The sequence below is a fragment of the Watersipora subatra genome, chromosome 2 (genome assembly GCF_963576615.1).
Source record: "Watersipora subatra chromosome 2, tzWatSuba1.1, whole genome shotgun sequence".
NCBI lineage: Eukaryota > Metazoa > Bryozoa > Gymnolaemata > Cheilostomatida > Watersiporidae > Watersipora > Watersipora subatra.
The window spans coordinates 4,521,411-4,548,982 of NC_088709.1; the positions used below are offsets into that span (position 1 = coordinate 4,521,411).

General features: G+C 37.6%; 16 non-coding genes across 16 annotated transcripts; 10 read left to right on the forward strand and 6 right to left on the reverse strand.

Moving 5' to 3' along the window:
• Positions 1-133: 133 nt before the first annotated feature.
• Trnat-ugu (transfer RNA threonine (anticodon UGU)) lies at positions 134-206 on the reverse strand. The gene has a single exon. It is a non-coding gene; the product is annotated as a tRNA-Thr (tRNA).
• A 108-nt stretch (positions 207-314) lies between these two features.
• On the reverse strand, positions 315-387 carry Trnat-agu (transfer RNA threonine (anticodon AGU)). The gene has a single exon. It is a non-coding gene; the product is annotated as a tRNA-Thr (tRNA).
• An 814-nt stretch (positions 388-1,201) lies between these two features.
• Positions 1,202-1,274, reverse strand: Trnat-agu (transfer RNA threonine (anticodon AGU)). Its single transcript has one exon. It is a non-coding gene; the product is annotated as a tRNA-Thr (tRNA).
• A 470-nt stretch (positions 1,275-1,744) lies between these two features.
• Trnat-agu (transfer RNA threonine (anticodon AGU)) lies at positions 1,745-1,817 on the reverse strand. Its single transcript has one exon. It is a non-coding gene; the product is annotated as a tRNA-Thr (tRNA).
• A 625-nt stretch (positions 1,818-2,442) lies between these two features.
• On the reverse strand, positions 2,443-2,515 carry Trnat-agu (transfer RNA threonine (anticodon AGU)). Its single transcript has one exon. It is a non-coding gene; the product is annotated as a tRNA-Thr (tRNA).
• A 290-nt stretch (positions 2,516-2,805) lies between these two features.
• On the reverse strand, positions 2,806-2,878 carry Trnat-agu (transfer RNA threonine (anticodon AGU)). Its single transcript has one exon. It is a non-coding gene; the product is annotated as a tRNA-Thr (tRNA).
• Positions 2,879-22,822: 19,944 nt separating this feature from the next.
• Positions 22,823-22,895, forward strand: Trnat-agu (transfer RNA threonine (anticodon AGU)). Its single transcript has one exon. It is a non-coding gene; the product is annotated as a tRNA-Thr (tRNA).
• Positions 22,896-23,546: 651 nt separating this feature from the next.
• Trnat-ugu (transfer RNA threonine (anticodon UGU)) lies at positions 23,547-23,619 on the forward strand. Its single transcript has one exon. It is a non-coding gene; the product is annotated as a tRNA-Thr (tRNA).
• A 109-nt stretch (positions 23,620-23,728) lies between these two features.
• Positions 23,729-23,801, forward strand: Trnat-ugu (transfer RNA threonine (anticodon UGU)). The gene has a single exon. It is a non-coding gene; the product is annotated as a tRNA-Thr (tRNA).
• A 107-nt stretch (positions 23,802-23,908) lies between these two features.
• Positions 23,909-23,981, forward strand: Trnat-ugu (transfer RNA threonine (anticodon UGU)). Its single transcript has one exon. It is a non-coding gene; the product is annotated as a tRNA-Thr (tRNA).
• A 471-nt stretch (positions 23,982-24,452) lies between these two features.
• Trnat-agu (transfer RNA threonine (anticodon AGU)) lies at positions 24,453-24,525 on the forward strand. The gene has a single exon. It is a non-coding gene; the product is annotated as a tRNA-Thr (tRNA).
• A 289-nt stretch (positions 24,526-24,814) lies between these two features.
• Positions 24,815-24,887, forward strand: Trnat-ugu (transfer RNA threonine (anticodon UGU)). Its single transcript has one exon. It is a non-coding gene; the product is annotated as a tRNA-Thr (tRNA).
• A 291-nt stretch (positions 24,888-25,178) lies between these two features.
• On the forward strand, positions 25,179-25,251 carry Trnat-ugu (transfer RNA threonine (anticodon UGU)). The gene has a single exon. It is a non-coding gene; the product is annotated as a tRNA-Thr (tRNA).
• Positions 25,252-25,357: 106 nt separating this feature from the next.
• Trnat-agu (transfer RNA threonine (anticodon AGU)) lies at positions 25,358-25,430 on the forward strand. Its single transcript has one exon. It is a non-coding gene; the product is annotated as a tRNA-Thr (tRNA).
• A 470-nt stretch (positions 25,431-25,900) lies between these two features.
• On the forward strand, positions 25,901-25,973 carry Trnat-agu (transfer RNA threonine (anticodon AGU)). The gene has a single exon. It is a non-coding gene; the product is annotated as a tRNA-Thr (tRNA).
• Positions 25,974-26,443: 470 nt separating this feature from the next.
• On the forward strand, positions 26,444-26,516 carry Trnat-ugu (transfer RNA threonine (anticodon UGU)). Its single transcript has one exon. It is a non-coding gene; the product is annotated as a tRNA-Thr (tRNA).
• Positions 26,517-27,572: the final 1,056 nt, after the last annotated feature.

Sequence of the window (27,572 nt, forward strand, 5' to 3'; positions counted from 1 at the left end):
CTTTAGCCACTGAGCTATGGTGGTTGTTAGAGGTAGGCCTGTAAACCCACACTTTACGGATAGACCAAAAATAATGCAACAGATTCAATTACAAAGAATTCACAGCGAATATAAATGAAAAATAGGTATTGTAAGCCAACAATGAGGATTGAACTCATGACCTCCAGTTTACAAGACAGGCACTCTAGCCACTGAGCTATGGCGGCTGCTGGTGGAATGGGTGTAAACCCAAACCCGACAAGTAGACCAAAATTAATAGAAAAGTTTTAAATACAATTTATACACATCAAACCTAATAAAAAGATGCAATCTTAAGCCACCAATGAGGATTGAACTCATGACCTCCTGTTTACTAGACAGGTGCTCTAGCCACTGAGCTATGGCGGCTGTTGGTAGCATGGGTGTAAACCCAAACCCTACGGAATCTCTACCCGATAAAATTAAGACAAATCCCACTTAAATAAAAAGTAGTGATCTTCAGCCCCCAATGAGGGTTGAACTCATCACCTTTTGCATACCGCATAGGCACTTTTGCAACTGAGCTATGGTGGCTGTTGAAAGTAGGCCTGAAAACCCAAACTCGACGGATAGACCAAAAATAATACAATAGTTTCAATTACGAAGCATTCACAGCGAATTTAAATGAAAAATAGGTATTGTGAGCCAACAATGAAGATTGAAATCATGATTTCCTGTTTACAAAACAGGGGCTCTAACCACTAACTATGGCGGCTGCTTATAAAAGGGTGTAAACCCAAACCTGACAAGTACGCCAATTTTAAAAGAATTGTTATAATTAAAATCGATACACATCAAACTCTAATGAAAAGCTGTAATTTTAAGCCACCAATACGATTGAACTCATGACTTCCTGTTGACCAAACGCACACTTTAACCGCCGAGCTATGGTGGCTGCTTCTGAAAGGGTGTAAACCCAAACCCGATTAGTACACCAATTTTAAAAGGACTGTTGTAAATACAATCGATACACATCAAACTCTAATAAAAAGCTGTAATGTTACACCACCATTGAGGACTGAACTCATGACTTCTTGTTTACCGAACGCACACTTTAACCGCCGAGCTATGGTGGCTGCTTCTGAAAGGGTGTAAACCCAAACCCAACAAGTAGACCAAAATTAATAGAAAAGTTTTAACTACAATTTATACACATCAAACCTAAAATAAAGATGCAACCTTAAGCCACAAATGAGGATTGAACTCATGACCTCCTGTTTACTAGACAGGCGCTCCAACCACTGAGCTATGGCGGCTGGTGGTGGAAAGGGTGTAAATCCAAACCCGACAAGTAGACCAAAATTAATAGAATAGTTTAAATACAATTTAGACACATCAAACCTTAATAAAAAGGTGCAATCTCAAGTCACCAGTAAGGATTGAACGCTTGACCTCCTGTTCACGAAACAGGCGCTCTAGCCACTGAGCTATGGCAGCTGCTCACGATGGGGTGTAAACCCAATCCTGGCCAGTACAACATTTTTAATAGATTAGTTTTAAATACAATTGATACCCATCAAACTTGAACAAGATGTTACCATCTTAATCCGCGAATGAGGATTGAACTTATGACTTATTGTTCATAAAACGGGTAGTCTAGCCACTGAGCTATAGCGGCTGTTGGTGGAAGGGGTGTAAACCCACACCCGACAAGTAGACCGAAGTTAATAGAAAAGTTTTAAATACAATTTATACACATCAAACCTAATAAAAAGATGCAATCTTAAGCCACCAATGAGGATTGAACTCATGACTTCTTGTTTACTAGACAGGTACTTTAACCACTAAGCTATGGCGGCTGGTGGTGGAAAGGGTGTAAACCCAAACCCGACAAGTAGACCAAAATTAATAGAAGAGTTTTAAATACATCTTATACACATCAAACCTTAAAAAAAAGGTGAAATCTTAAGCCACCAATATGGATTGAACTCACGACCTCCTGTTTACGAGACAGGCGCTTTAGCCACTGAGCTATGGCAGCTGTTGGTGGCAGGAGTGTAAACCCAAACCCTACGGAATCCCTGCCCTATAAAGTAAATACAACTCAAACCTTAATAAAAAGTAGCTATTTTAAGTCACCAATGAGGATTGAACTCATGACCTCCTGTTTACGAGACAGGCACTCTATGGCGGCTGCTCACGATGGGGTGTAAACCCAAACGCGACCAGTACACCAACTTTAAAAGAATAGTTTTAAATGCAATTGATACACATCAAACTTGAATAAAAAGCTGTAGTCTTAAGCCACCAACGAGGATTGAATTCATGACCTCCTGTGTACTAGACAAGCAGTCTAAGCACTGAGCTATGGCGGCTGCTAGTGGAAGGGGTGTAAATACAAACTCCACAAGTAGACTTATTTAAATAGAATAGTTTTGAATACATTTGACACATTTCAAACTTAAATAAAAAGCTGTAATCTTATGCCACCACTGAGGATTGAACTCATGTCCTCCTGTTTACTATTCAGGCACTCTAACCACTGAGCTATGGCGGCTGCTCACGATTGAGTGTAACCCCAATCCCGACCAGTACACCATTTTTACTAAACTAGTTTTAAATACAATTGATACCCATTAAACTTGAATAAAATGTTGCAATCTTAATCCACCAATGAGGATCGAACTTATGACTTATTGTTCACAAGACAGGTAGTCTAGCCACTGAGCTATGGCGGCTGTTGGTGGAAGGTGTGTAAACCCAAACCCAACAAGTAGACCAAAATTAATAGATTAGTTTTAAATACAATTGATACTCATCAAACTTGAATCAAAAGTGGCAATCTTAAGCCACCAATGAGGATTGAACTCATGACCTCCCGTTTACTAAACAGGCGCTCTCACCACTGAGCTTTGGCTGCCGTTGGTGGAAGGGGTTTAAACCCAAACTCAACGGATAGACCAAAATTAATAGACTTATTTTAAAAACAATTAATTTAATACAAATACAAATATAAATACAATACTAAGTTTAAGTACAAACAATAATCTGCAAACTTAAATAAAAAATAGCTATCTCAAGGCACCAACGAGGATTGAACTCACGGTGTCCTGTTTACAAGACAGGCGCTTTATGGCGGCTTCTATGGCGGCTGTTGGTGGAAGGGGTGTAAACTCAGACCTGTCAAGTAGACCATAATCAATAGAATAGTTTCAAATACAATTGATACACATCATGCTTGAATAAAAAGTTGCAATCTTAAGCCACCAATGAACATTGAACTCATGACTTCCTGCTTACCAGACAGGCGCTCTAGTCACTGAAATATGGTGGTGTTTGGTGGAAGGGGTGTGAACCCACACTCAACGCATAGACCAAAACTGTAAACATAGCTTTGTTAACTATGTTAACAGTGCTAGTGATGAGAGTATACAGTGCTAGTGATGTGAGTATACAGTGCTGGTGATGAAAGCAGACAGTGCTAGTGATGAGAGTAGACAGTGCTTATGAGGAGAGTATACAATGCTAGTGATGAGAATAGATAGTGTTAGTGATGAGACTAGACAGTGTGAGTGATTAGATTAGATAATGCTAATGATGATAGTAGACAGTGTTAATAATGACAGTAGACAGCGCTAGTGATGAGAGTAGACAGTGCTAGTAATAAGAGTAGACTCTGCTAGTGACGAGAGTATACAGTGCTAGTAATGAGAGTAGACAGTGCTAATAATGAGTGTAGACAATGCTAGTAATGAGAGTATACAGTGTTAGTTATGAGAGTATGCAGTGCTTGTGATTAGAATAGACAGTTCTAGTGGTGAGAATAAACAGTGCTAGTGATGAGAGTAGACAATGCTAGTGATGAACGTAGACAGTGCTAATGATGAGAGTAGACAGCGCTAGTGATGAGAGTATACAATGCTAGTGATGAGAGTGTACAGTGCTGGTGATGAGGGTATACAATGCTAGTGATCAGAGTAGACAATGCTAGTGATGAGAGTAGGCAATGCTAGTGATGAAAGTAGACAGTGCTAGTGTTGAGAGTAGACAGCGCTAGTGATGAGAGTAGACAGTGCTAGTGATGAGAGCATACAGTGCTAGTGATGATAGTAGGCAGTTCTAGTTAAGAGAGTAGACAATGCTAGTGATGAGAGTAGATGATGCCAGTGACTAGAGTATACAGTGCTAGTAATGAGAGTAGACAGTGCTAATAATGAGTGTATACAATGCTAGTGATCAGAGTAGACAATGCTAGTGATGAGAGTAGGCAATGCTAGTGATGAAAGTAGACAGTGCTAGTGTTGAGAGTAGACAGCGCTAGTAATGAGAGTAGACAGTGCTAGTGATGAGAGCATACAGTGCTAGTGATGAGAGTAGGCAGTTCTAGTTATGAGAGTAGACAATGCTAGTGATGAGAGTAGAAAGTGCTAGTGATGAGAGTAGACAGTGCTAGTGATGAGAGTAGACAGCGCTAGTGATGAGAGTAGACAGTGCTAGTGATGAGAGTAGACAGTGTTAGTGATGAGAGTAGACAGTGCGAGTGATTAGATTAGACAATGCTAGTGATGACAGTAGACAGTGCTAATAATGACAGTAGACAGTGCTAGGGATGAGAGTAGACAGTGCTAGTGAACAGAGTAGACAGTTCTTATGAGGAGAGTAGACAATGCTAGTGATGAGAATAAACGGTGTTAGTGATGAGAATAGACACTGTGAGTGATTAGATTAAACAATGCTAGTGATGATAGTAGACAGTGCTAATAATGACAGTAGACAGTGCTAGTGATGAGACTAGACAGTGCTAGTAATAAGAGTAGACTGTGCTAGTGATGAGAGTATACAGTGCTGGGGATGGTAGTAGACAGTGCAAATAATGAGTGTAGACAGTGCTGGTGATGAGAGTAGACAGTGCTAGTAATGAGAGTATACAGTGTTATTTTTGAGAGTGCGCAGTGCTTGGGATTAGAATAGACAGTTTTAGTGATGAGATTAAACAGTGCTAGTAATGAGAGTAAACTTTGTTGGCGATGAGGGTAGACAGTGTGAGTGATGAGAGTAGACAGTGCTAGTGATAAGAGTATACAGTGCTAGTGATGAGAGTAGACAGTGCTAATGTTGAGAGTAGACAGTGCTAGTAATGAGAGTATACACTGCTAGTAGTGAAAGTTTACAGTGCTGGTGATGAGAGTATACAAAGCTAGTCATGAGAGTAGACAATGCTAGTCATCAGAGTATAAATTCCTAGTTATGATAGTATATAATCATGTTTATTAATTATTGGTTATGTTGGATTGTACCTAAGCAGAACTGCATTAGGAGACTTGACTATTTACAAGTGTGGTTGGTTATAATACAAAAGGGACCTGAGTACTATTCAATAATCTTCACCCTAACAGGCGAGTATCTCCTTTCAGCCATTACCAACCAAAGTAGCAAAAGGAAAGTCTAGTGAGTTGACAACAACTCCAACTGCTATACAGGTAGGAGCCAAATTGGTCTGCTATTATGGTTCCTAAGTATTATGCCCAAAACTACGGTGGCGGATCGCGGTCATAAAGAAATTTCGTAGTCTTGACGCGAGATGTTTATAATCTCGAGTCGAGATTTTACCGAGGAAAGGTGGAGCTTAATCTGGAAGGGCAAAGTCTTAGTTGGTGAGAAATTGAGTCAGTAATCTTTTTGTTTTGTTTGACAAAATAAAACATATGCATTTTAACTGTGACTTTACATTCAGTGTGGTTACTTCTAGTAAATGAATAATATTTGATAATTAGTTTGTTAGCAGTCAGGCATGTTTACTATACTGGCTACTAACAAATTGTAACTTTTGTGAATAAGTTGTAGGAAATGGCCTCTTAAAATTTGTAATGACCTAAATATGTTCATCTGTTTTTATAGTTAATATTTTACAACATATTTTATAAAATATTCTAGCATAAATTATAATGTTCACTTTTGCTTGTTTCTAAATAACTTTTGCTTGTTTTTAAATAACTTTTGCTTTCGTTCTTACAATAACTACAAAACAGCTTGAAAGAGTTTTCAAAAAATTGACACGATGATGTTGGCTCATCTTGCTCTATACTGTCTTTTTTCACTTTTAAAGAGAGCATTACTACCTTTAAAAATCACAAATGAATAGAAGTAATAACGGAAACAAATAACTTTGTTTCTATTCAAAGATAATCATCGATTTCTTCCTTTGTTCACCACTAAAATACTACTCACACTGGTCTTCTTAGAGTCATTGATTTGTAAGACCAAAATGGAATGTATGAAATACTGTTTAATATTATTAGAGCAAACCAACAACTGCCTGGCTTACATGTCTACTGAGTTACAAAACTAATGCGTATTACAAACTTTGAATGTCTTCATATATCATAATTTACTTTGGATGTCGAGGTGAATATTTGCTAGAACTTTATACCAACATCAAAGAGTTTGTGAGCCAAAGTAATTGTTAGCTGTTGGACTACACTAAGTGTAATAACTGTTATCAAACACTGTTGAATATGTACTAGTTTTTGACATTGACCACCGTCATTATCTTGTATTTGTATCTAGCCTTTGTCATACTTTTTGTTCATATTGACTTACTCACCTGTTATGTAATTGTTATGTAATAATCCTTTTACTCTTTTGTCTCACTTATGTAGTAAGTCAGTTGCTGTTTAGCTTTCAAATATACAAGATTAACAGGTTATGGGCCCAGACAGACAAGCAAAGAAGCTGTACATGAGTTTGATTCCAGAAAAAGGGCGATCGGCTATTATACTGACTGACCAACGACTGGTGAACCAGGAGTTAAACAATTGATACCATGAACAGTGAAACAAGGACTACTGAACCAGAACTTAGATTCTACCTCTCATTCTACAATGGATAGTGATAAATGGACAATAGATAAGTTGGACAGTCAGAACTATCAGACATGGAAGTTCCAGATGAAACACATTTTTCTGCTAAAGGATCAATACGATATTGTGGATGGTACTGAGAAAGCATCAAAAGGTTCGGCTGATCAAGCGCTGAAAACTGTTTTTAAATCCAGGTATCGTAAGGTTTTCTCAGTAATTGCTCTATTTGTTAGTACTGAACTTCTCTACTTAATAACAGATACAGAAGCACCTGATGTAGCACGGAAGTGGCTGCAAACCCATTTTGAACGTAAAAATGACAATGGCTGTGTAGGCAATGAATTTAAATTTATCGCTCATCATAGCAATATATTTTCATTGCACATTAACTCATCCTGGCTAATTGACTCTGGAGCATCGTGTCATATGACACCTAACAGGGAAAGTTTTAATAGCTACAAGAAGCTAGAACAGATAGCAATGGTCAGCTTAGGTGGTGGTCGAACAGTTGAAGCTGTGGGAGTTGGTGTTGTAAAAGCGATGCTAAAGCTCAATCGTAGAGTTCAATGTGCAGTTGTATTTTACAATGTACTTCATGTCCCTCAGCTAGCAAGCAATTCATTTTCAGTTCGAGCTGCCACTCAGAAAGGCTACACCGTTCAGTTCGGCCATACTTGATGTTGGATTAAAGATGCTAGTGGTCGAGTTAGGGCCATGAGATCACTAGCTAATAAGCTGTTCAGTCTTGACTGCGTACAAACTGAAACTCAATATGCAAACACAGCTAGCGCAGAGATTTGGCATCAACGTCTAGTACATGTGAACAACTCTACTATGAAAAAACTGAGCAAAAGAAATATAGTCTGTGCTACAAGCTTACCTGCAATGAATATTTCCTTCTGTGAAGGCTGTGCTCATGGGAAGATGACTCGTAAACCCTTCAAACCTGTGCAAGATATCAAGGCTACCCAGAAGCTAGAACTAATGCATTCTGGCATTTGTACAATAGAAACAGAATCAATTGGAGGTAGCAACTACTTTGTTACCTTTAGAGACGATTTTTCTAGATGCTGTGCTGTGTATTTTCTTAGAAACAAATCTGAGGTACCTGAGAAGTTCAAAGAGTTAGAAGCACATACAACCAACCAATCTGGAAAAACCATTCAAACACTGAGATCAGATAGAGGTGGTGAATACTTGTCTCAAGAATTTACTGACTACTTGAAATCTAAAGGTATTCATCATGAACTCACATCAGCCTTCTACCGGGAACAAAATGGTGTTGCTGAGCAAATGAATAGAACTCTGTGTGAAGCAGCACGTTCAATGTTGTGCCATGCTAAATTGACAAAGCAATACTGGGCTGAGACCATTTCTACTGCTACCTACGTTAGAAATCGGCTTCCCATTTCCTCACATAAGAATGATCTCACACCGTATGAGAAGTGGTATGAACGCAAACCCAACATAGACAATTTAAGGGTGTTTAGATGTAATGCTTATGCTCATGTTTCAAATCAACTACGACAGAAACTTGACAAGAAGGGCCAGAAACTAAGGTTTATAGGATACAGCAAACAGTCAAAGGCATACCGCCTGCTTGATGAATCAACTGGTAAAGTCACCACTAGGCGAGATGTGGTATTTGATGAAACAAACTTTACAAATACCGTTAAACCATCATGTGACCAATATACAAAGCAGAAATCTATTCTTGTTGAACATTCAGTAAATGAACAGACAACTCGAAACCTATCTGGGCAATGCATTGGTGAAGGGCAACAGCGACGCATATCTGCTCGCGAACGTAGACCTCCGGTTCGCTATGGAATTGATGAGTATGTAAGCCAGGCTCAACATGTCGCTCATAAAGCTGGTCACATAGTTGAACCAGAGACTTTCTCAGAGGCAAAACAAAGCTCTCAACACAAGGAATGGATAGAAGCTGCTAAGTGTGAGTATCAGTCACTGATAGATAATAATACCTGGAATCTTACAGAGTTACCTCGAGGACGTAGTGCTGTTAGATGCAAGTGGGTGTTTAAAGCTAAACATCGAGGTGACGGAACCGTAGAGCGATTCAAAGGTCGACTAGTGGCTAAGGGTTGTTCACAGCAGCATGGAATAGACTATCATGAGACATTCTCACCTGTTGTTGGTTTTGCAACAATTCGTACGCTACTGGCATATGGCCTTAGTCGCAACATGTACATTCATCAAACGGATGTTGTAACTGCCTTTTTGAATGGCAAACTTGATGAAGAAGTCTACATGTCTCAACTAGAAGGTTTTATTAAACCTGGATCTGAACATCTTGTGTGTAAACTCAACAAGTCTATTTATGGACTGAAGCAATCCCCTAGATGCTGGAATCTTGCTCTAGATAGTTTTCTGAAATCTATAGATGTTTGTCAGTCTACTACTGGCCCATGTGTATATGTTAGAGATAGCAATTCAGGCATCAAAACTATAATGGCTGTATACGTTGACAATCTCATTATAATGAGTGATGACGATGCATCATTAATGCAAGTGAAGCATGCTCTCTCAAATCAGTTTAAAATGAAAGACTTAGGACCACTGCACTATTGCTTGAGGTTAATATTGATCAACATGAATCTTCAATATCTCTAGATCAACAGTACTATCTCCAGCAAGTCATCAATCGCTTTGGTATGCAAAACTCCAACCTGGTATCCACACCTGCAGACATTAATGTTAAACTCATAAAATATGATGGAATCAGTAAGCCTGTGGATTCAAGAAAGTACGTGTATCAAGCAATGGTTGGTTCACTTTTATATGCTTCAGTTGCAACACGTCCAGATATAACACAAGCAGTAAGTGAAGTGTCAAACTACAACTCATGTCCAACAGAAGCTCATCTTACCGCTGTAAAGCGAATCATACGCTATATCAAAGGAACACTGACAACTAAACTTTGCTACAAGTCAGACGAAGCTAAAGTCATCGGTTATTCCGGTGCAAACTGAGCTGGAGACTTAGATAATCGACGTTCTACTTCAGGTAATGTGTTCCTAATGTCAGATGGAGCTGTAAGCTGGCAAAGCAAACGTCAAAATACTGTAGCGGTCTCAACCTCAACGGCAGAAGCTGAATACGTCAAGTCTCGTTATTTCATGCAACACAAGGAGCAATGTGGTTACATAAGTTACTCAATGACATTGATGGCAAGGATGCTCATATGCCTACAGCATGCATGGTTGGCAATCGAGCAGCAATCGCTATAGCTAAGAACACTGCAACAAAATCTCGAACAAAACATATTGACATCAAATATCACTTTCTGAGAGAAGCTGTTGCAAATGGACACATTCTTATAAATACATTAAAATACTCATTAAATTCATTCACTCACTCATTCATTAAATACTGTCCATCTGCTGATATGACTGCCGATATCTTAACTAAACCCCTATGCAGAGACCGTTTTGTAGTACATCGGCAGAACATGGGGCTAACAGATTAATAAGTGTGCATGTCAAAACTATGTGGGAGTGTTGAATATGTACTAGTTTTTGACATTGACCACCGTCATTATCTTGTATTTGTATATAACCTTTGGCATACTCTTTGTTCATATTGACTCACTCATCTGTTATGTAATTGTTATGTAATAATCCTTTTTGCTCTCTTGTCTCACTTATGTAGTAATTCAGTTGCTGTTTAGCTTTCAAATATACAAGTTTAGCAAACACTAAGTATACAAAAAGTACTATGTATAAAGAGTCATTAATAGAAAGAAATACCTGAGACACTTCAGTCTCTCTCCGCTCACCCTAATCGGCATTGACCGATGGAATGGACTAGAAAGAAACAAAGGGATTAGTATGTTCTGTTTTAATATACGTAGTTTGTTGCAAAATGCTAATAAAAAGCTTTTTTGCATATTTCTATTTTATGCTTTAATACAGCTTTATTTCCCTAAAATGATTTGCTAGACTTCCGTAAAATTTAAATTTGATAAATTATGTAAACCATTTCATAATCTAAATATTGTATGGTAATAGTTCTTGACAAATGAGTCAACAAACTTTGGTTATAAACAGGTTAGGTTCAGTCTCCAGTTTATGAAGTAATGGAAAGTGATATAACCAATAGCAAAACAGAGAGTTATGGCACCGGCCTTGTTTAGTTGTCAGCAAGCAACCATAACATTCTATATTGAGCTTTGCAGGTACAACCTTTGAGCATGTTTAGAGTTGCCCTCTCCACCACTGCAGCAGTCGAACTTGACAAATCCTATTATAAGGAGTTTCAGTAGTTGTAATATAATTTATTTTTAATAAAGTTTGGTAGACCTCAAATTCTATAATTACGGGATTGTAAGTAAAGTGAGTATAGCTACACATGACAAGGCACAGTCCACTACTCCATGACTCTAAGCATTCTCATAAAACATAATGTTGGCAGCGTACATGAAATACAGGTCACAATCAGCAGCCATACAATAATAATTGTACAGTTAATAAGTTTTAAAAGCTGATATGAGAAGCTCTGGCAGAAAAAATCGTTGTGTCAGAAGAACATTTTTTATATGATAACTGAAGACAAGTGATGGTAAATATTAGTAGGTTTCAAGCAATAAATGAATTGGCACACAAGTTGGAAGTTTGATGAGTTATTATTTTGTAAGAATATCTACTCATCGATGCCCCGTACATACATCACTATTATCAACCACCTTCTTTTGTCTATCAATTCTTCAGCTACTTCTCATGTCTGTCACTGCTTGTTACATTACTACCTGCTTTCATAAATGACCTGCTTGTGACAGACACCTGTCTCCATCAGTCAACACCTGTCATCCATTGACATCAGCTGAGTCAGCTCTAATAAATAGTGATCAACAATGGTGAGTCAGTCACCTAGTGAAACTAGTGTATGTATTTTAGCACTAATCTGTATAGCTTGAGAAACAATTCTCTTTAAGGATGGTCTAGAATACCAAACCACAAATAACAATAAAAAAACTCCAGCACCGGTAAAGAATATCTTCCCTCTTGGCATGGTTCCTTATACGCAAAGTAGATTTCAATATGATAGCAACGTTATTAGTACATGTTAGCCATGTAGCCATAAGCAACTTGCTGCTAACAGTGTTGACATGCGTTCACAGCCTAATTCAACATCTAGTGTTGTTCAGATCGATGATTGGCTGCGCATACAGGGTAATCTATCCTTTTCATCAATACAATTCCTTGCACGTGGCTCACCGAGGAAAACAAGACAGGGCATAGTTAAAACCTTGTACTGATTGTAAGAGGGACTGTCCTCTTTTAGATTGTTTAATGACTGAGGCCTAGCTCATGCTGCATCAGAATAGCTTGAGATTCTATCGAAGGCATCCACTCAAATGTGTAAAATGAAATAGGATGGGATGGTTAGTACAAAGTTCAAGCTCTAAACCTCAGGCTGCTATTCACACTCATGTATACTGTGGTAGATCAGTGAACTTTAATTTCTGTGCTGACTAACAAAGCATCAAATAGTCCCACGACCAAATGAGCGGAGCGAATGTTTGAGAGTTTTTATGATAAATGCATGTGCACACAACTCACGAAAATTATTCATCAACAACGTCGCAAACCCTTGTAACGAAATCTCATCAACAAATTTAACCATTTTTTGTGAAGTCGTTTATGTATAATAACGATACAAAGCACGTAAAAACATATTTAAATATGTTACCAAGTCTTTGAAAATTGTCGACATATTCCTAAACCTTATCCATCTGATTGGATTATACTCAAATAGACAGATTAATTTGGCTGAAAATCGTTATTAAAACTTGCTAAGCCTTACTTTTATCAAAATTAAGACCGGCAATTGAAACGCCGAGCGACAGAGAATAGAACGATTAAGTCGTGCGCATTTCATGAAAACATCACGTGCACATTTCACCAGTCTATAGCATTGTCGGATTGCCGAAGGTTTCTGTAATTAACGTAGGAGTACTGAAATCGTTTCTTATTTGTCGATTTCAAAGTAACTGACATTTTGAAAACTTTTGAGTACTTTAGTATTCTAACTGATGGCCAAAGCAGTGTAAGTAAAGGAAATGACGAGGCTATTTTTTCTAACGATTCTTATGAGATTATTACAATATTTAATTATAAGCTTGGATGACTATTGAAGTGTTATAGTCACACTAACAACATCGATGATGGACAATATGTTACTGTTATTATTTTTTCTAAATAGTTTTGTTAAATAGATTTTCTAAAAATCTATATAAATATCACAACTTCTTGATACTGTTAGCTATGACGTTTTGAAATGTAAATTAATTTTAAATAAATATAATAATCTACAAATTTAAATAAAAACAAGCTATCTGAAGCCAACAATTATATTACAGTTATAATATAATTGTAATATATTTATATTACAATTATATTATAATATAAAATTATAATATAATTTTATATATATATAAAATTATATATATATAATTTTACATATATAAAATTATATATATAATTTTATATATATATAAATTATATATATTATTTAAAATATATATTAAACAATATATTAATATTATTTAATATTAATATTTGCTTATTAATATTATTTTGCTTAATATTATTAAGCAAATAATATTAGGTTATTATAGCTTAATTAATCTATAACTTATTAAACTTATAGATTTAATAAGTTTTAAATACAACTATTACACATGAAAAGTTTAAAAAAGTAGCTATCTTAAGCCACCGATGAGGATTGAACTCATGAGCTCTTGATTACGAGACAGGCACTCTAGCCACTGAGCTATGATGGGTGTTGGAGGTAGGTGTGTAAACGCAAAGTCAACAGATAGACCGAAGTTAATAGACTAGTTATAAATGTAGTTGATACTCAACAAATAACTTGAATAAAAAGTGGCTGTCATAAGCCACCAATGAGGATTGAACTCATGACCTCCTTTCTGTTTACGAGATAGGTGTTCTAGCCAATGAGGTATGACCGCTGCTGGTAAAAAGAGTGTAAACCCAAATCCTATAAATAGACCAAAATTAATAGAATAGTTTGAAATAAAAGTAATAAGCCAAAAAAAAAAAATAGCTATCTTAAGCCACCAATGAAGATTGAAATCATGTCATCCTGTTTACAAACAGGTGCTCTAGTCACTGAGCTATGGCGGCTGTTGTTTAAAGCTGTAAACCCAACCCGTACGCTTAGACCAAATATGAATAGATTTATTTGAATTACAATTAAAACTCAAGAAATTCAAATGAAAAGAAGCTATCTCAATACACCAATGTGGATTGAACTCCATGACCTCCTGTTTATTTGATAGGCGCACTAACCAGTGAGCTATGGTGTCGGTTGGTCCAACACCTGTAAACCCAACCCAGGTACTTGGACCAAAAATGAGTAGAAAACTTCATAACAAAGTCCCAATATAGCAAGTTTAAATGGAAAGAAGCTCGCTCGAGTCACCTATGAGAATTGAACCCATGGTCTCTTGTTTACAAGATAGGTGCTCTAACCACTGTTGTGGTTGTTTGTATCATCCTGGTAAACCTAACCCAAACACCCGAAGCAAAACCGTTTTAATTAAAAAAAAACTTTTTATGTGGTTTAAACATAAATCATTAGAACGCAAATAAGCTGTCTCCCAGTTTGCATGAGGCTACATGGCACAAAAAAATTGAATTACATAAAGCAGTTGCTAACAGTTGAACTATGAAAAATAACAATTTTTTTAGCAATGGAAACGCTGCAATGAAAGTATTTTGTTTGGTAATGTACATAGTCGGTCATAACTAGTCTACTAATAATAGACATTCAACTATAAAACAGCTGGTTGTTAATGCTGTGTTTTTTTAATGGTAAGCATGATTGTACTTTTTAGCAGTCTGCAATTTTACCTTTATCGTTTGCTTCACTCCATTTCTCAGGTTTATTCATTTTCAATACATTAAACATATTAAATTACTTTCCTCTTCTTTGTTGCTCTTGTATTAATTTCTTACCATAATTTTTGTTATTACTTCTTTACAAACATATTCGCCTTTATATAACACGCTGTTTCAAAAATGAAAACCCTATATCTTCTTTAGCCTTAGCACCAAGTTGTTTTGAATCAAGGTCGGTTTCTCCTATGATAGCAACAAATTACGAGTGAAGTTTGCTAGTGTAGTAACATGTTCAATTGTTCTCAGTGTCATGTTTGGCACAACACAGATGTATGTGTATGTCCGCCATGGGAAGGTAGTTGATCTGCCGGAGTACTCTGATGCTATGGAGGAGATCACGAAGAGCGCCAGCTTTGACACAGCTGATGATGAGAAATCTCCAGGTATGAAACTGCACACACCAGTATGCTATGGCTACTCTGAACAGCACCAACTATCACTAGAGGTACTCTGAACAGCACCAACGATCACTAAGGTTACTCTGAACAGCACCAACTATCATTAGGGCCACTCTGAACAGTACCAACTATTATTAAGGCTACTCTTAACAGCACCAACTGTCACTAGGGCCACCCTGAACAGTACCAACTATCATTAAGGCCACTCTGAACAGCACCAACTATCATTAGGGCCACTCTGAACAACACCAGTTATCACTAGGGCTACTCTGAACAGCACCAACTATCATTAGGGCCACTCTGAACAGCGCCAACTGTCACTAGGGCTACTCTGAACAGCACCAACTATTCTTAGGGCCACTCGGAACAGCACCAACTATCATTAAGGCCAATCTGAACAGCACCAACAATCACTACGGCCACTCTGAAAAGCACCAACTATCACTACGGCTACTCTGAACAGCACCAACTATTATTAGGGCTATTCTGAATAGTACCAACTATCATTAAGGCCACTCTGAACAGCACAACTATCACTAGGGCTACTCTGAACAGCACCAACTATCATTAGGGCCACTCTGAACAGTGCCAACTGTCACTAGGGCTACTCTGAACAGCACCAACTATCATTAAGGCCACTCTGAACAGCACCAACTATCACTAGAGGTACTCTGAACAGCATCAACTATCACTAAGGCCACTCTGAACAGTACCAACTATTACTAGGGCCACTCTGAACAGCACTAACTATCACTAGGGTCACTCTGAACAACACCAACCATCACTACGGCCACTCTGAACAGCACCAACTGTCACTAGGGACACTCTGAACAGCACCAACTATCATTAGGGCTACTCTGAACAGCACCAACTATCATTAGGGCCAATCTGAACAGCACCAACTATCATAAGGGCCACTCTGAACAGTACCAACTATCACTAGGGCTATTCTAAACAGCATCAACTCTCACTAGGGCTACTCTGAACAACACCAACTATCACTAGGACCACTCTGAATAGCACCAACTATCATCAGGGCCACTTTGAACAGCACCAACTATCACACATACATGTGCCCCGAGTTTTTCTTTTACCTTCTGTTAATTGCTCCTAAATGGTACACATCTTATTTTCAGCTAAATCTATTAACATCCGTGTACCTCTGGTCCTTGTGCCAGCTATTGGGGTGTGAACCCTTTTGTTATGAGGTAAACTCATGTTTTGCATTTACAAGTCATTCACAAGGAAATCCAGGAATATGTGCTGTGATAAATTGCTTACCAGCCGGTACCAATCAACGGTACTTATGACTGCCCCATTTTAGACACGAGTATTAAGTACTGCCCCACTATATCTATTGTCTACCAGGGTTAGTCCCCAACAAATACAATTGAAACCTTTATCCGCCAGGCGCTATGGAAAAAAGTGTAATTACTTTGTGCTACTGTGTCAGTTGAAACACACATGAATATGTTCATGTTAATTTTGTATGCCGTACTTGCTAATCCCTTAAATAGTTTATATCCGTGAGCACTAATGCAGTTGTATGCACTACTTTCACAGATGAAATGCTTTTGGAAGAAGATGTGTTGGAGATCCATCCATCAGTGGAAGAAGCCAACTCCATTTCAGAAGAGATGGATAAAAAGATTACATTCGAGGCCATGATTGTTTCCCTTGAAGCACGAGGTGTCATTGACGGTCGACCTGAAGCAATGATATACAACACCCTGTATATCATTGCCTGAAGTGAGTTTGGTTTTTAACCAATTAAGCTAAACACAGTTAGTCAGCTGATTAGTTGACTTAGACAGCCTTTGCATTCCGATTACACCTTTTATAAATCCTTCAACTATAATCAGTGTACAGGTTGTCTCCTCAATTGTCTCCTCATGGCAATATATTTGAACAAGTCTTGTTTGATATGTGAAGTCTTTTCCATCCACTACTAGGCTGCAGTCTGGGCTACATGGGTAGTTTTGTGATTGTTGTGAGTTTATATTTCAGCGTACTTGACAGCATATTGTACCACTTTTAAGAGGGAGACCCGTTCACTATGAACCCGAAAGAATATGCTCATTTGGGAAGTATGAAGGTTTATCACGATTCTCTTATAACATCGAGATGAAGGAGCAGCTAGATATTATTGATTACCAATCTGAGCAGATTGGTGTTTGCAATGTAAGTGAAGAGTACTTACATTGATTTTTTATGAGAACAGTTGACTTTTTAATTGACCTTTGAACACTTTTTGAACCATATCATGGTCGGGATAGTACATCGCTAGACAACAAAGCAAATTGCAACAGACCAAAAAAACGCATTTTCATTATTCTAAATTTCACACATTTTATATAAACAATGCATAAATTTGATAAAAGCTTTATTAACTAACAGTATTTGGTGTTAACCATAAATATGAGCCGTATTAGTTGTTGCAGGCTAATAAAAGCCTAATAGCATTTTGGAGTTGTCAAACTTTTATTGTATAATCATATTGGGAAGTAACCGAATTTCGAAACACGTCATAGTGCTCATATCAATTTTGTAAATTATACAATTAAGGAACTTTTAGCAACAGCTTATAAAAGGTTGCGAGCCAATGCGTCAATTGTCTTTCCTCACATATTCAGGTTGAGATTCACACCTGCACCGCAAAAGGAAAAGTATTCAAACCAGAAGATGACGTGTTTGTTGATGATCCAACGCAGCTCCTCGGCCAGGAATTCCACTTCAAAGTAAAAATATCAGGAGCTCGTGGACTGCCCAAGAGATACAATGTAATTGGTTTCTTACTAGTACTATATTTATTAGTAACTCCATAAACTTCTGGCTATAGAACCTCCTAAACTGCTATATAATAATACTAGAAATTCACCTATCATAGAGCCCACGACCAAAGTGAAATTAGAAAAAAGAAAGGGTACTGCTGGTTGAGAAATGCAATATTAGCAGTCAAATGGCACTGCAGTGCAATAGGATAACTGCAATGGTAGCTGTAATTTACTGGGTGTTATTGTGTACAACAACAGCAGTAATGAAAGGAAAATATTATATGTTTATATCTCTCCCCTGCAATAGGAGAAATGTAATACTAGAAGTAAAATGGCAAGCTGCTGTGTAATATACATAGTTTGAAAGTTGGTTGTGTTGAATGCAGAATGGTTTTGACAGTGATCTGTAAACAAAGTGAAGAAATTGGTCATGATCACAGAAACCATGGTTAAGTCGGGTGTGTGAGATTTATAGTTATTTAAACTAGTAGAAGGAGAAAATTCTCAGTTATTTTGCAAAAAAAATTGATTCCAGCCTAATAACAGCAATTTTATGGTCAATAAACTGAATGCATGTTCACCATTAGTGCGAAAACATAGTTTTCAAAAAACTGGTGTTAAAGTTTGAGAAATGAAAACCAATGCACAACTTTGTTTACATTTCAAAACGTATTAGCAACCAATATCAAGAGTTGTGATATTTATCTAGATTTCTGTATTTAAATTCAAAAAATTATGCTAAATTTAAAAATCTAAACAGATTTTAGTTGGTTGTCATAGAAGTAGCTGTATATCTATAAAGAAAGTGTAGGCCTATAACTTAATTTTTGCAGATATTAAAAATGGCTTGGCAGTACCGCGATATTGGGCACAGCCATAGCATCATCAACAAAATCTTTAGAAAAATAATAACAGTTACATATTGCATACCATCGGTCACTATATACTTCCATCTTGTAAATTCAAATGATTATTCTTATAATTAAATCTTATAATAATCTTATAAAATCGAATAACCATTCTTATAATTAAATATTGCAATAGTCTTATAAGAATCATTGTTAAAAAATATCATCGTCATTTATGTTACTTTCACTGCTTTGGACATTAGTTGAAATACCAAAGTATTCATTATAAGTGTCCAAAATGTCAGCTACTTTGAAATCGGCAAAAAAGAAATGATTACTTTTCAGTACTTCTACGTTAATTACAGAAACCTTCGGCAATTGGACAATGCCATAGATTGGTGAAATGTGCATGTTTTTCTCGTGAAATGCGCGTGACTCAATTGTTCTACTTCTCTGTCGCACGGTCTTATCGGCGTTTTGTTGGCCGGTCTTAATTTTGATTAAAAAAGGCTTGTCAAGTTTTAATGGCGATTTTAGGCCAAATTAATCTGTCTATTTATGAATAATCGATCAGATGGGTTAGTTTTAGGATATTGTCTACAAATTTCAAAGACCTGGTAACATATTTAAGTAGGTTTATATGCGTTTTGTATCGTTATTATACTTAAACGATGCCATAGAAAAATAGTTAAATTTGTTAATGAGATTTGGGCATAAGGGTTTGGGACGAACGTTCATGAATAAATTTCGTGAGTTGTGTGCACATATGCATTTATCATAAAGCCCCCAAACAATCGCTTCACTCGTGTTTGGTCGTGGAATAAAGCTTTTCTGTGTTTGTGAAGTTGTAATAAGCTGTTAAAAATTATCTAATTACATTAAAAATAATCCAAGTTCTAGCAAATCATGGATGATCAAGAAAGACTGAATCATTTTGTTTTTAGGAGATTTATGCGGAGTACAGATTAGTCACAGATGCGGACCAAGTAAGAACAATGGCTATAGCTGGTACAAACAACCCTGACTGGAGGTTGGAGCATCAGTACGACTTTCCGTGTCTGACGGAGGAGGTAACTACTAATATTATGCCTATAACTTTATTCCTTTATAAAAACTTATGCTTGTTGTCGTTCGTTGCAAGAATGTAGAGAAAACTGTGTAGTAATAATTATTAATGATTTATAACTTTGAATAGAATCTTTGGCTCAGCTCTGCAAAAATGACTTGGGAATTCCACACGAGAAAACAAGTTTAATAAAATCATATATATGTTGGTGTCTTGATGGTATAACATTGTTTTAGCCTCTGCTTCTTGTAGACACCGCAATAGAGCTGGACAATGAAGTGATTTTAAAATTTCATTCTTATGACTGGATGGCCAGCAGCTATGTATGTGAACAATTGTGTTTGTTGGTCTTTTAGGAGCTCAAGTACTTGATGAAAGGGTCCTTTATGGTACGAATATGTGGAAAACAGAATGCTTCCGCCGCCACTCGGCAGTTAAACACTACGAAAGAAGGAAGGAAGAAAAAGACGGCTCGAGGACAAGTCACTTGTGCTGCAAAATCTGTCAAGGTCAGTCAAGTCTATCAAGTTTATCAAATTTACCAAGTTCATCAAGTCTGTTAAGTCATCAAGTCTGCCAAGCCTGTCAAGTCTATTAAGTCTATCAAGCCTGTCAAGTAACAATTCTAAGCACTATAATTAACATCTGTACATATTTACGCACTTGCCAAATTTGGCGTTAAGATTTTCACAAGTCCTTGAATATCATGCGTCTTTAAGCCTTTGAGCCAATCAGGCTAAGAACTATCCCAGAGAGTGCAACAACCTAATGTAAATATTTATACACTGTTTTTTCATTTATTCATTATAGAAAAAGGTAGATCCAAATAACATGAAGTTGCAACAGCGTGCAGATGTGGCTGCCGCCAAAAATGACAAGCTGAACAGGAGATTGGTAGGTTCAATTACCGTGTGTATTCTTAGGCTACTATATAGGGGAGATAGAGAATATAAAGCAGTGCAAGTGTACCACGGCATGTTCTCACTGTTGTACTGTTGGCTAAGATTAGAAAATTTCTAACTGGTTACAGTACGAACTTTTTCACTACTTGTGATCAACTGGCAACATAATAACACTGCTTCAATTCCATGCGTAAACTGAGCAAGCAGCAGTATGCGTGGCTAGAGCACTGAACAGCGAGAGTTTAATTTATACATGACCAAATGATCTGCACTTGATGGTAAAGAAAGCCACTACGAGAGTTCTTGTAATGAAGGATTATGTAAGGCACTTACCATTGGAGACCATCACACTGTGCAATGAATTTTTTGTAATCATAAACAAAAGCTAATGAATCAAGCTATGTTCAATCCTACACCGCATCAAGACTTCAGGGGTGCACAGGTCTTTATTATCAGCGCACCTGCTTTTCCTGTAAGCACAACTATGGTCTAACCTCAATAAAAAGACTGTATATAAAGATATATTTATTTTTGTTAATAGAACTGGCTCAAAGACCTACTCCGTGAGGCTAGCAGGAAATCGAAGAAGAAGGTTCCCACACGTCTTGTAATAGCTATTCTCGAAGCGAAGAACCAAAAAGAAGCAAGGAGAATCATAAATCGGATATAAATGATATAAATATTAAATAAATTAAATTTGGAGATATAAATGTTATACCTCCAAACTTGACCCATCAATTTTATTTGATAATATGAACACGATTACTATTTATTTCAGATAACACAGTTTTATATCATATCTTTTTCAGAACATTCCGACTCAGACTCTGAAGAAGAAGTGGATGTAGATGAACTCAAAGCTCAGTCCTGCGCTTTTACCGTGTCATAAACTTCTCTTATAGCTCTTCCACACACTCACCTGTGATTAACTGTCAAACTGCATTTAAGAAAAACAGGACTCTCCTTGGCCATATTGGCTGATTGGCACAGTGTACAAAACTACTTTGCGCCAATTTACATTGGCTTTAAATTTAGATTTGTTTAGATAATTGTGTCACATCTTAAGATGGGGATACAGTATTTATCTACATGTATTTGCATTATTTTACCTTTATTATACTAAATGTATTATCTTTGTATCATAGAGGTGTGTGGTTAATTGATAACTCTGATACTAATGATGCCGTTGTGAATTTGAATCATAAAACCAGTTGAAAATAATAAAGCAAATGTTTTAATGCCATAAAAAAATATATGCCAAAAAATTTGGTGATTGTTCAAAATGATTTCTGTATGACTTGGCTCTTTTAATCAATAATATTTCAATAAACAGGACTATACTGAAGATAGCAAAAATATTATGTGCGTATATTGTCTGCCAGAATACGGCATTGAGTAAGTGTAGAGGTTTGATCTGACAAGGTGTCACACAATATGCACACCGCTTGCTACTATAGGAGGAATAATTACAGACATAGTACATGAGTGTGATCGCGACTTGGGCGGGACAAATTCGCATCTCTTGTCAGAAGAGTTGACTGTCTGAATACCTTTACTTTGCACAGTAGACAGAGATTCGCAGTCGTCATCATTGCCTTCTCTAACATTCCTGTCTAACTCCTGTTTAGCGAGCACGACTACGACGACCATGAGAATCAGACAAGACACGATAAGGGGGTGTGCAGGTGTGGGCGGGTGTGTGCGAGTGCGCACGGATTTGTCTAGGTGTGTGCGGATGTGTGTGCGGATGTGTGCGGGGGTGTGCGGGTGTTTGTGCGGGTGTTTGTGCGGGTGTGTGCAAGTGTTTATGGGTGCGTGTGACCAACACTATTAACTTAATAGTGTTGGTCTATCCGTCGAAGTTGGGTTTACACCCTTTCCACTAACAGCCGCCATAGCTCAGTAGCTAGAGCACCTGTGTTGTAAACACAAGATCATGAGTTCAATCCTCATTGGTGGCTTAAAAAAGCTAGGTTTTAATTAAGTTTGATGTGTATCAATCGTATTTAAAACTATCCTAACAATTTTGATCTATCTGTCGAGTTATTGTTTACACCTTTTTCACCCGCAGCTGCCATAGCTCAGTGGTTAGAGCGCTTGTCTAGTAAACAGGAGATCATGAGTTCAATCCTCATTGGTAGCTTGAAATAGCTAGTTTTTATTTATATTTGCAGGTGGTTATTTGTATGTAAAATTAGTCTGTTAACTTTGCTTTATCCGTCGAATTTGGGTTTACACCCTTTCCAACAACAGCCGCCGTAGCTCAGTGGTTATAGTGCCTGTCAAGTAAAACGGAGGTGAAGAGTCCAATCCTCACTGGTGGCTTAAGATTACCACCTTTTGTTCAAGTTTATGTGTATCAACTTTATTTCAAAATATTCTATTGAAATTGGTGTCCTGGTCGGGTTCAGGTTTACACCCCAGCATGAGCAGCTGGCGTAGCTCAGTGCCTCAACTGCTTGTTGAGTAAACAGGAAGTCATGAATTCAATTCTCATTGCTGGCTAAAGATATCTACTTTTTATAAAGTTTTATGTGTAATAGTTGTCTTTAATACTATTCTAATAGTTTTAGTCTGCCCGTCAAGTTTGGGTTCACACCCCTTCCACCAACAGCCGCCATAGCTCAGTGGTTAGAACGCCTGTCTAGTAAACAGGAACTCATGAGTTCAATCTTCATTGCTGGCTTAAGATATCTATGTTTTTTAAATTTTTATGTGTAATAGTTGTATTTAATACTAGTCTAATAGTTTTAGTCTGCCCGTAGTGTTTGGGTTCACACCCCTTCCACCAACAGCCGCCATAGTTCAGTGGCTGGAGCGCCTGTCTTGTAAACAGGAAGTCATGAGTTCAATCCTCATTGGTGGCTAAAGAAGGCTAGTTATCATTTAAATTTGATGTGTATCAATTTTATTTCAAACTATTCCTTTTAATTTGGTCTACTTGTCGGGCTTGGGGTTCACACCTCATCATGAGCAGCCGCCAAAGCTGAGTGGTTACAGCGCCTGTCTTGTAAACAGGAGGTCATGAGTTCAATCCTCATTGGTGGCTGAAGATCGCTACTTTGCATTAAAGTTGGCTATTAACAATATTATTTTAAACCCTTCGATTAAAAATTGGCGACTCGTTGGGTTTGGGTTTACACCCCATCATGAACAGCCACCATAGCTCAGTGGCTAAAGCGCCTGTCTTGTAAACACGAGGCCATGAGTTCAATCCTCGTTGGTGGCCTAAGATGTCTAGTTATAATTTAAGTTTGCAGTTTATAATTTGTATTTGAAATTAGTTTTTTAACTTTGGTTTATCCGTCGAGTTTGGGTTTTCACCCTTTCCAACAACAGCCGCCGTAGCTCAGTGGCTAAAACGCCTGTTTAGTAAACAGGACCTCATGAGTTCAATCTTCATTGCTGGCTTAAGATATCTACGTTTTTTAAAGTTTTATGTGTAATAGTTGTATTTAATACTATTCTAATAGTTTTAGTCTGCCCGTCGGGTTTGGGTTCACACCCTTTCAACCAACATCCACTATAGCTCAGTGGCTAGGAGCGCCTGTCTAGTAAACAGGAGGTCATGAGTTCAATCCTCATTGCTGGCTTAAGATATCTACGTTTTTTTAAGTTTTACGTATAATAGTTGTATTTAATACTATTCTAAAAGTTTTAGTCTGCCGTCGGGTTTGGGTTCACACTCTTTCAACTAATATCCACTATAGCTCAGTGGCTAGAGCGCCTGTCTAGTAAACAGGAGGTCATGAGTTCAATCCTCATTGGTGGCTGAAGATCGCTACTTTGCATTAAAGTTGGCTGTTAACAATATTATTTTAAACCCTTCGATTAAAAATTGGCGACTCGTTGGGTTTGGGTTTACACCCCATCATGAACAGCCGCCATAGCTCAGTGGCTAAAGCGCCTGTCTTGTAAACACGAGGCCATGAGTTCAATCCTCATTTGTTGCTCAAAATTACCACTTTTTATTCAAGGTTGATGTGTATCAATCGTATTTAAAACTATTATATTAATTTTGATCAATTCGTCGAGTTATTATTTACACCTTATCCACCCTCAGCCGCCATAGCTCAGTGGCTAGTGCGCCTGTCTTGTAAACAGGAGGTCATGAGTTCAATCCTCAATGGTGGCTTAAAATAACTAGGTATTTTTCAAGTTTGATGTGTATCAGTTTTATATCAAACTATTCTATTAAACTTGGTCTACTTGTCGGGTTTGGGGTTTACACCACATCATGAGCAGCCACCATAGCTCAGTGGCTAAAGCGCCTGTCTGGTAAACAAGAGGTTATGAGTTGAATCCTCATTGGAGGCTAAAGATGGCTAGTTTTCATTTAAGTTTGATGTGTATCAAATTTATTTCAAACTGTTCTTTTAAAATTGGTTTACTTGTCGGGTTTGGGGTTTACACCCCATCATGAGCAGCCACCATAGCTCAGTGGCTAGAGCGCCTGTCTTGTAAGCAGGATGTCATGAGTTCAATCCTCACTGGTGGCTGACTAAGATGACTAGCTTTCAATTAAATTTGCAGATTTGTATTTGAAATTAGTCTTTTAACTTTGGTTTATCCGTCGAAATTGGGTTTACACCCTTTCCAACAACAGCCACCATAGCTCAGTGGTGAGAGCGCCTGTCTAGTAAACAGGAAGTCATGAGTTCAATCCTCATTGGTGGTTTAAAATAGTTAGCTTTTATTTAACTTTGCAGACGCTTAATTGTATTTTAACTTAGTCTATTAAATTTGATCTATCCGTCGAAATATGGTTTACACCTTTTCCACCAGCAGCCACCATGCCTCAGTGAATAGAGCACCTGTCTAGTAAACAGGAGGTCATGAGTTCAATCCTCATTGCTGGTTTAAAATAGCTAAATTTTATTTAACTTTGCAGACACTTAATTGTATTTTAAATTAGTCTATTAAATTTGATCTACCCGTCGAGTTAGGGTTTACACCTTTTCCACCAGCAGCCACCATGCCTCAGTGGATAGAGCGCCTGTCTAGTAAACAGGAGGTCATGAGTTCAATCCTCTTTGCTGGCTGAAAATCACTACTTTGCATTAAAGTTTGCTGTTAACAATATTATTTTAAACCATTTGATTAAAGTTTGTCGACTCGTTAAATTTGGGTTTACACCCTACATGAATAGCCGCCATAGCTCAGTGACTAGAGCGCTTGTCTAGTAAACAGGAGGTCATGAGTTCAATCCTCATTGGTGGCTTGAAATACCTAGTTTTCATGTAAATTTGCAGATTACTGATTGTATTTTAAATTAGTCTTTTAATATTGGTTTATCCGTCGAATTTGGGTTTACACCCTTTTTAACAACAGCCGACGTAGCTCAGTGGTTAAAGTGCCTGTCAAGAAAAACGAAGGTGAAGAGTCCAATCCTCATTGGTGGCTTAAGATTACTGCCCTTTGTTCAAGTTTATGTGTATCAACTTTATTTCAAAATATTCTATTGAAATTGGTGTCCTTGTCGCGTTCAGGTTTACACCCCATCACGAGCAGCCGGCGTAGCTCAGTGCCTCAACTGCCTGTTGAGTAAACTGGAGGCCATGAGTTCAATCCTCATTGCTGGCTTAAGATATCTACTTTTTTTAAAGCTTTATGTGTAATAGTTGTATTTAATACTATTCTAATAGTTTTAGTCTGCCTGTCGTGTTTGGGTTCACACCCCTTCCACCAACTGCCGCCATAGCTCAGTGACTAGAGCACCTGTCTTGTAAACAGGAGGTCATGAGTTCAATCCTCATTGGTGACTGAAGATGACTAGTTTTCAGTTATGTTTGATGTGTATCAACTTTATTTCAAACTATTCTTTTAAATTTGGTCTACTTGTCGGGTTTGTGGTTTACACCCAATCATGAGCAGCCACCATAGCCTCTTGGCTAAAGCGCCTGACTTGTAAACAGGATGTCATGAGTTCAATACTCATTGATGGTTTAAGGTAGCTATTTTTAATTTGAGTTTGCAGATTGTTATTCATATGTAAAATTGGTCTATTAATTTTGATCTATCCGTCGAGTTTGGGTTTACATCTTTTCCACCAGCAGCCGCCAAAGCTCAGTGACTAGAAAGCCTTTCTAGTAAACAGGAGGTCATGCTTTCACTACTCATTGGTGGAGTAAGATAGCTATTTTCATTAAAATTTTCAGATTATTATTTGTCTTTAAAATTAGTCTATTAACCTTGGTTTATCCGTCGAGTTTGGGTTTACACCTTGTCCACCCTCAGCCGCCATAGCTCAGTGGTTAAAGTGCCTATCAAGTAAACAGGAGGTGAAGAGTCCAATCCTCACTGGTGGCTTACAATTACTGCCTTTTGTTCAAGTTTATGTGTATCAACTTTTTTTCAAATTATTCTATTGAAAGTGGTGTCCTGGTCGGGTTCAGGTTTACACATCATCATGAGCAGCCGCCGTAGCTCAGTGCCTCAACTGCCAGTTGAGTAAACAGGAGATCATGAGTTCAATCCTCATTGCTGACTTATGATATCTACGTTTTTTAAAGTTTTACGTGTAATAGTTGTATTTAATACTATTCTAAAAGTTTTAGTCTGCCTGTCGTGTTTGGTTCACACCCCTTCCACCAACAGCAACCATAGCTCAGTGGCTGGAGTGCCTGTCTTGTAAACGTTAGATCATGAGTTCAATCCTCAATGAAGGGTCAACATTGCAACTTTTTATTCAAGTTTGATGTTGATCAATCGTATTTGAAACAGTTTTATTAATGTTGATCTATCTGTTGAGTTAGGGTTTACACCTTTTCCACCGCAGCCGCCATAGCTCAATGACTAGAGTGCGTGTTTAATAAACAGG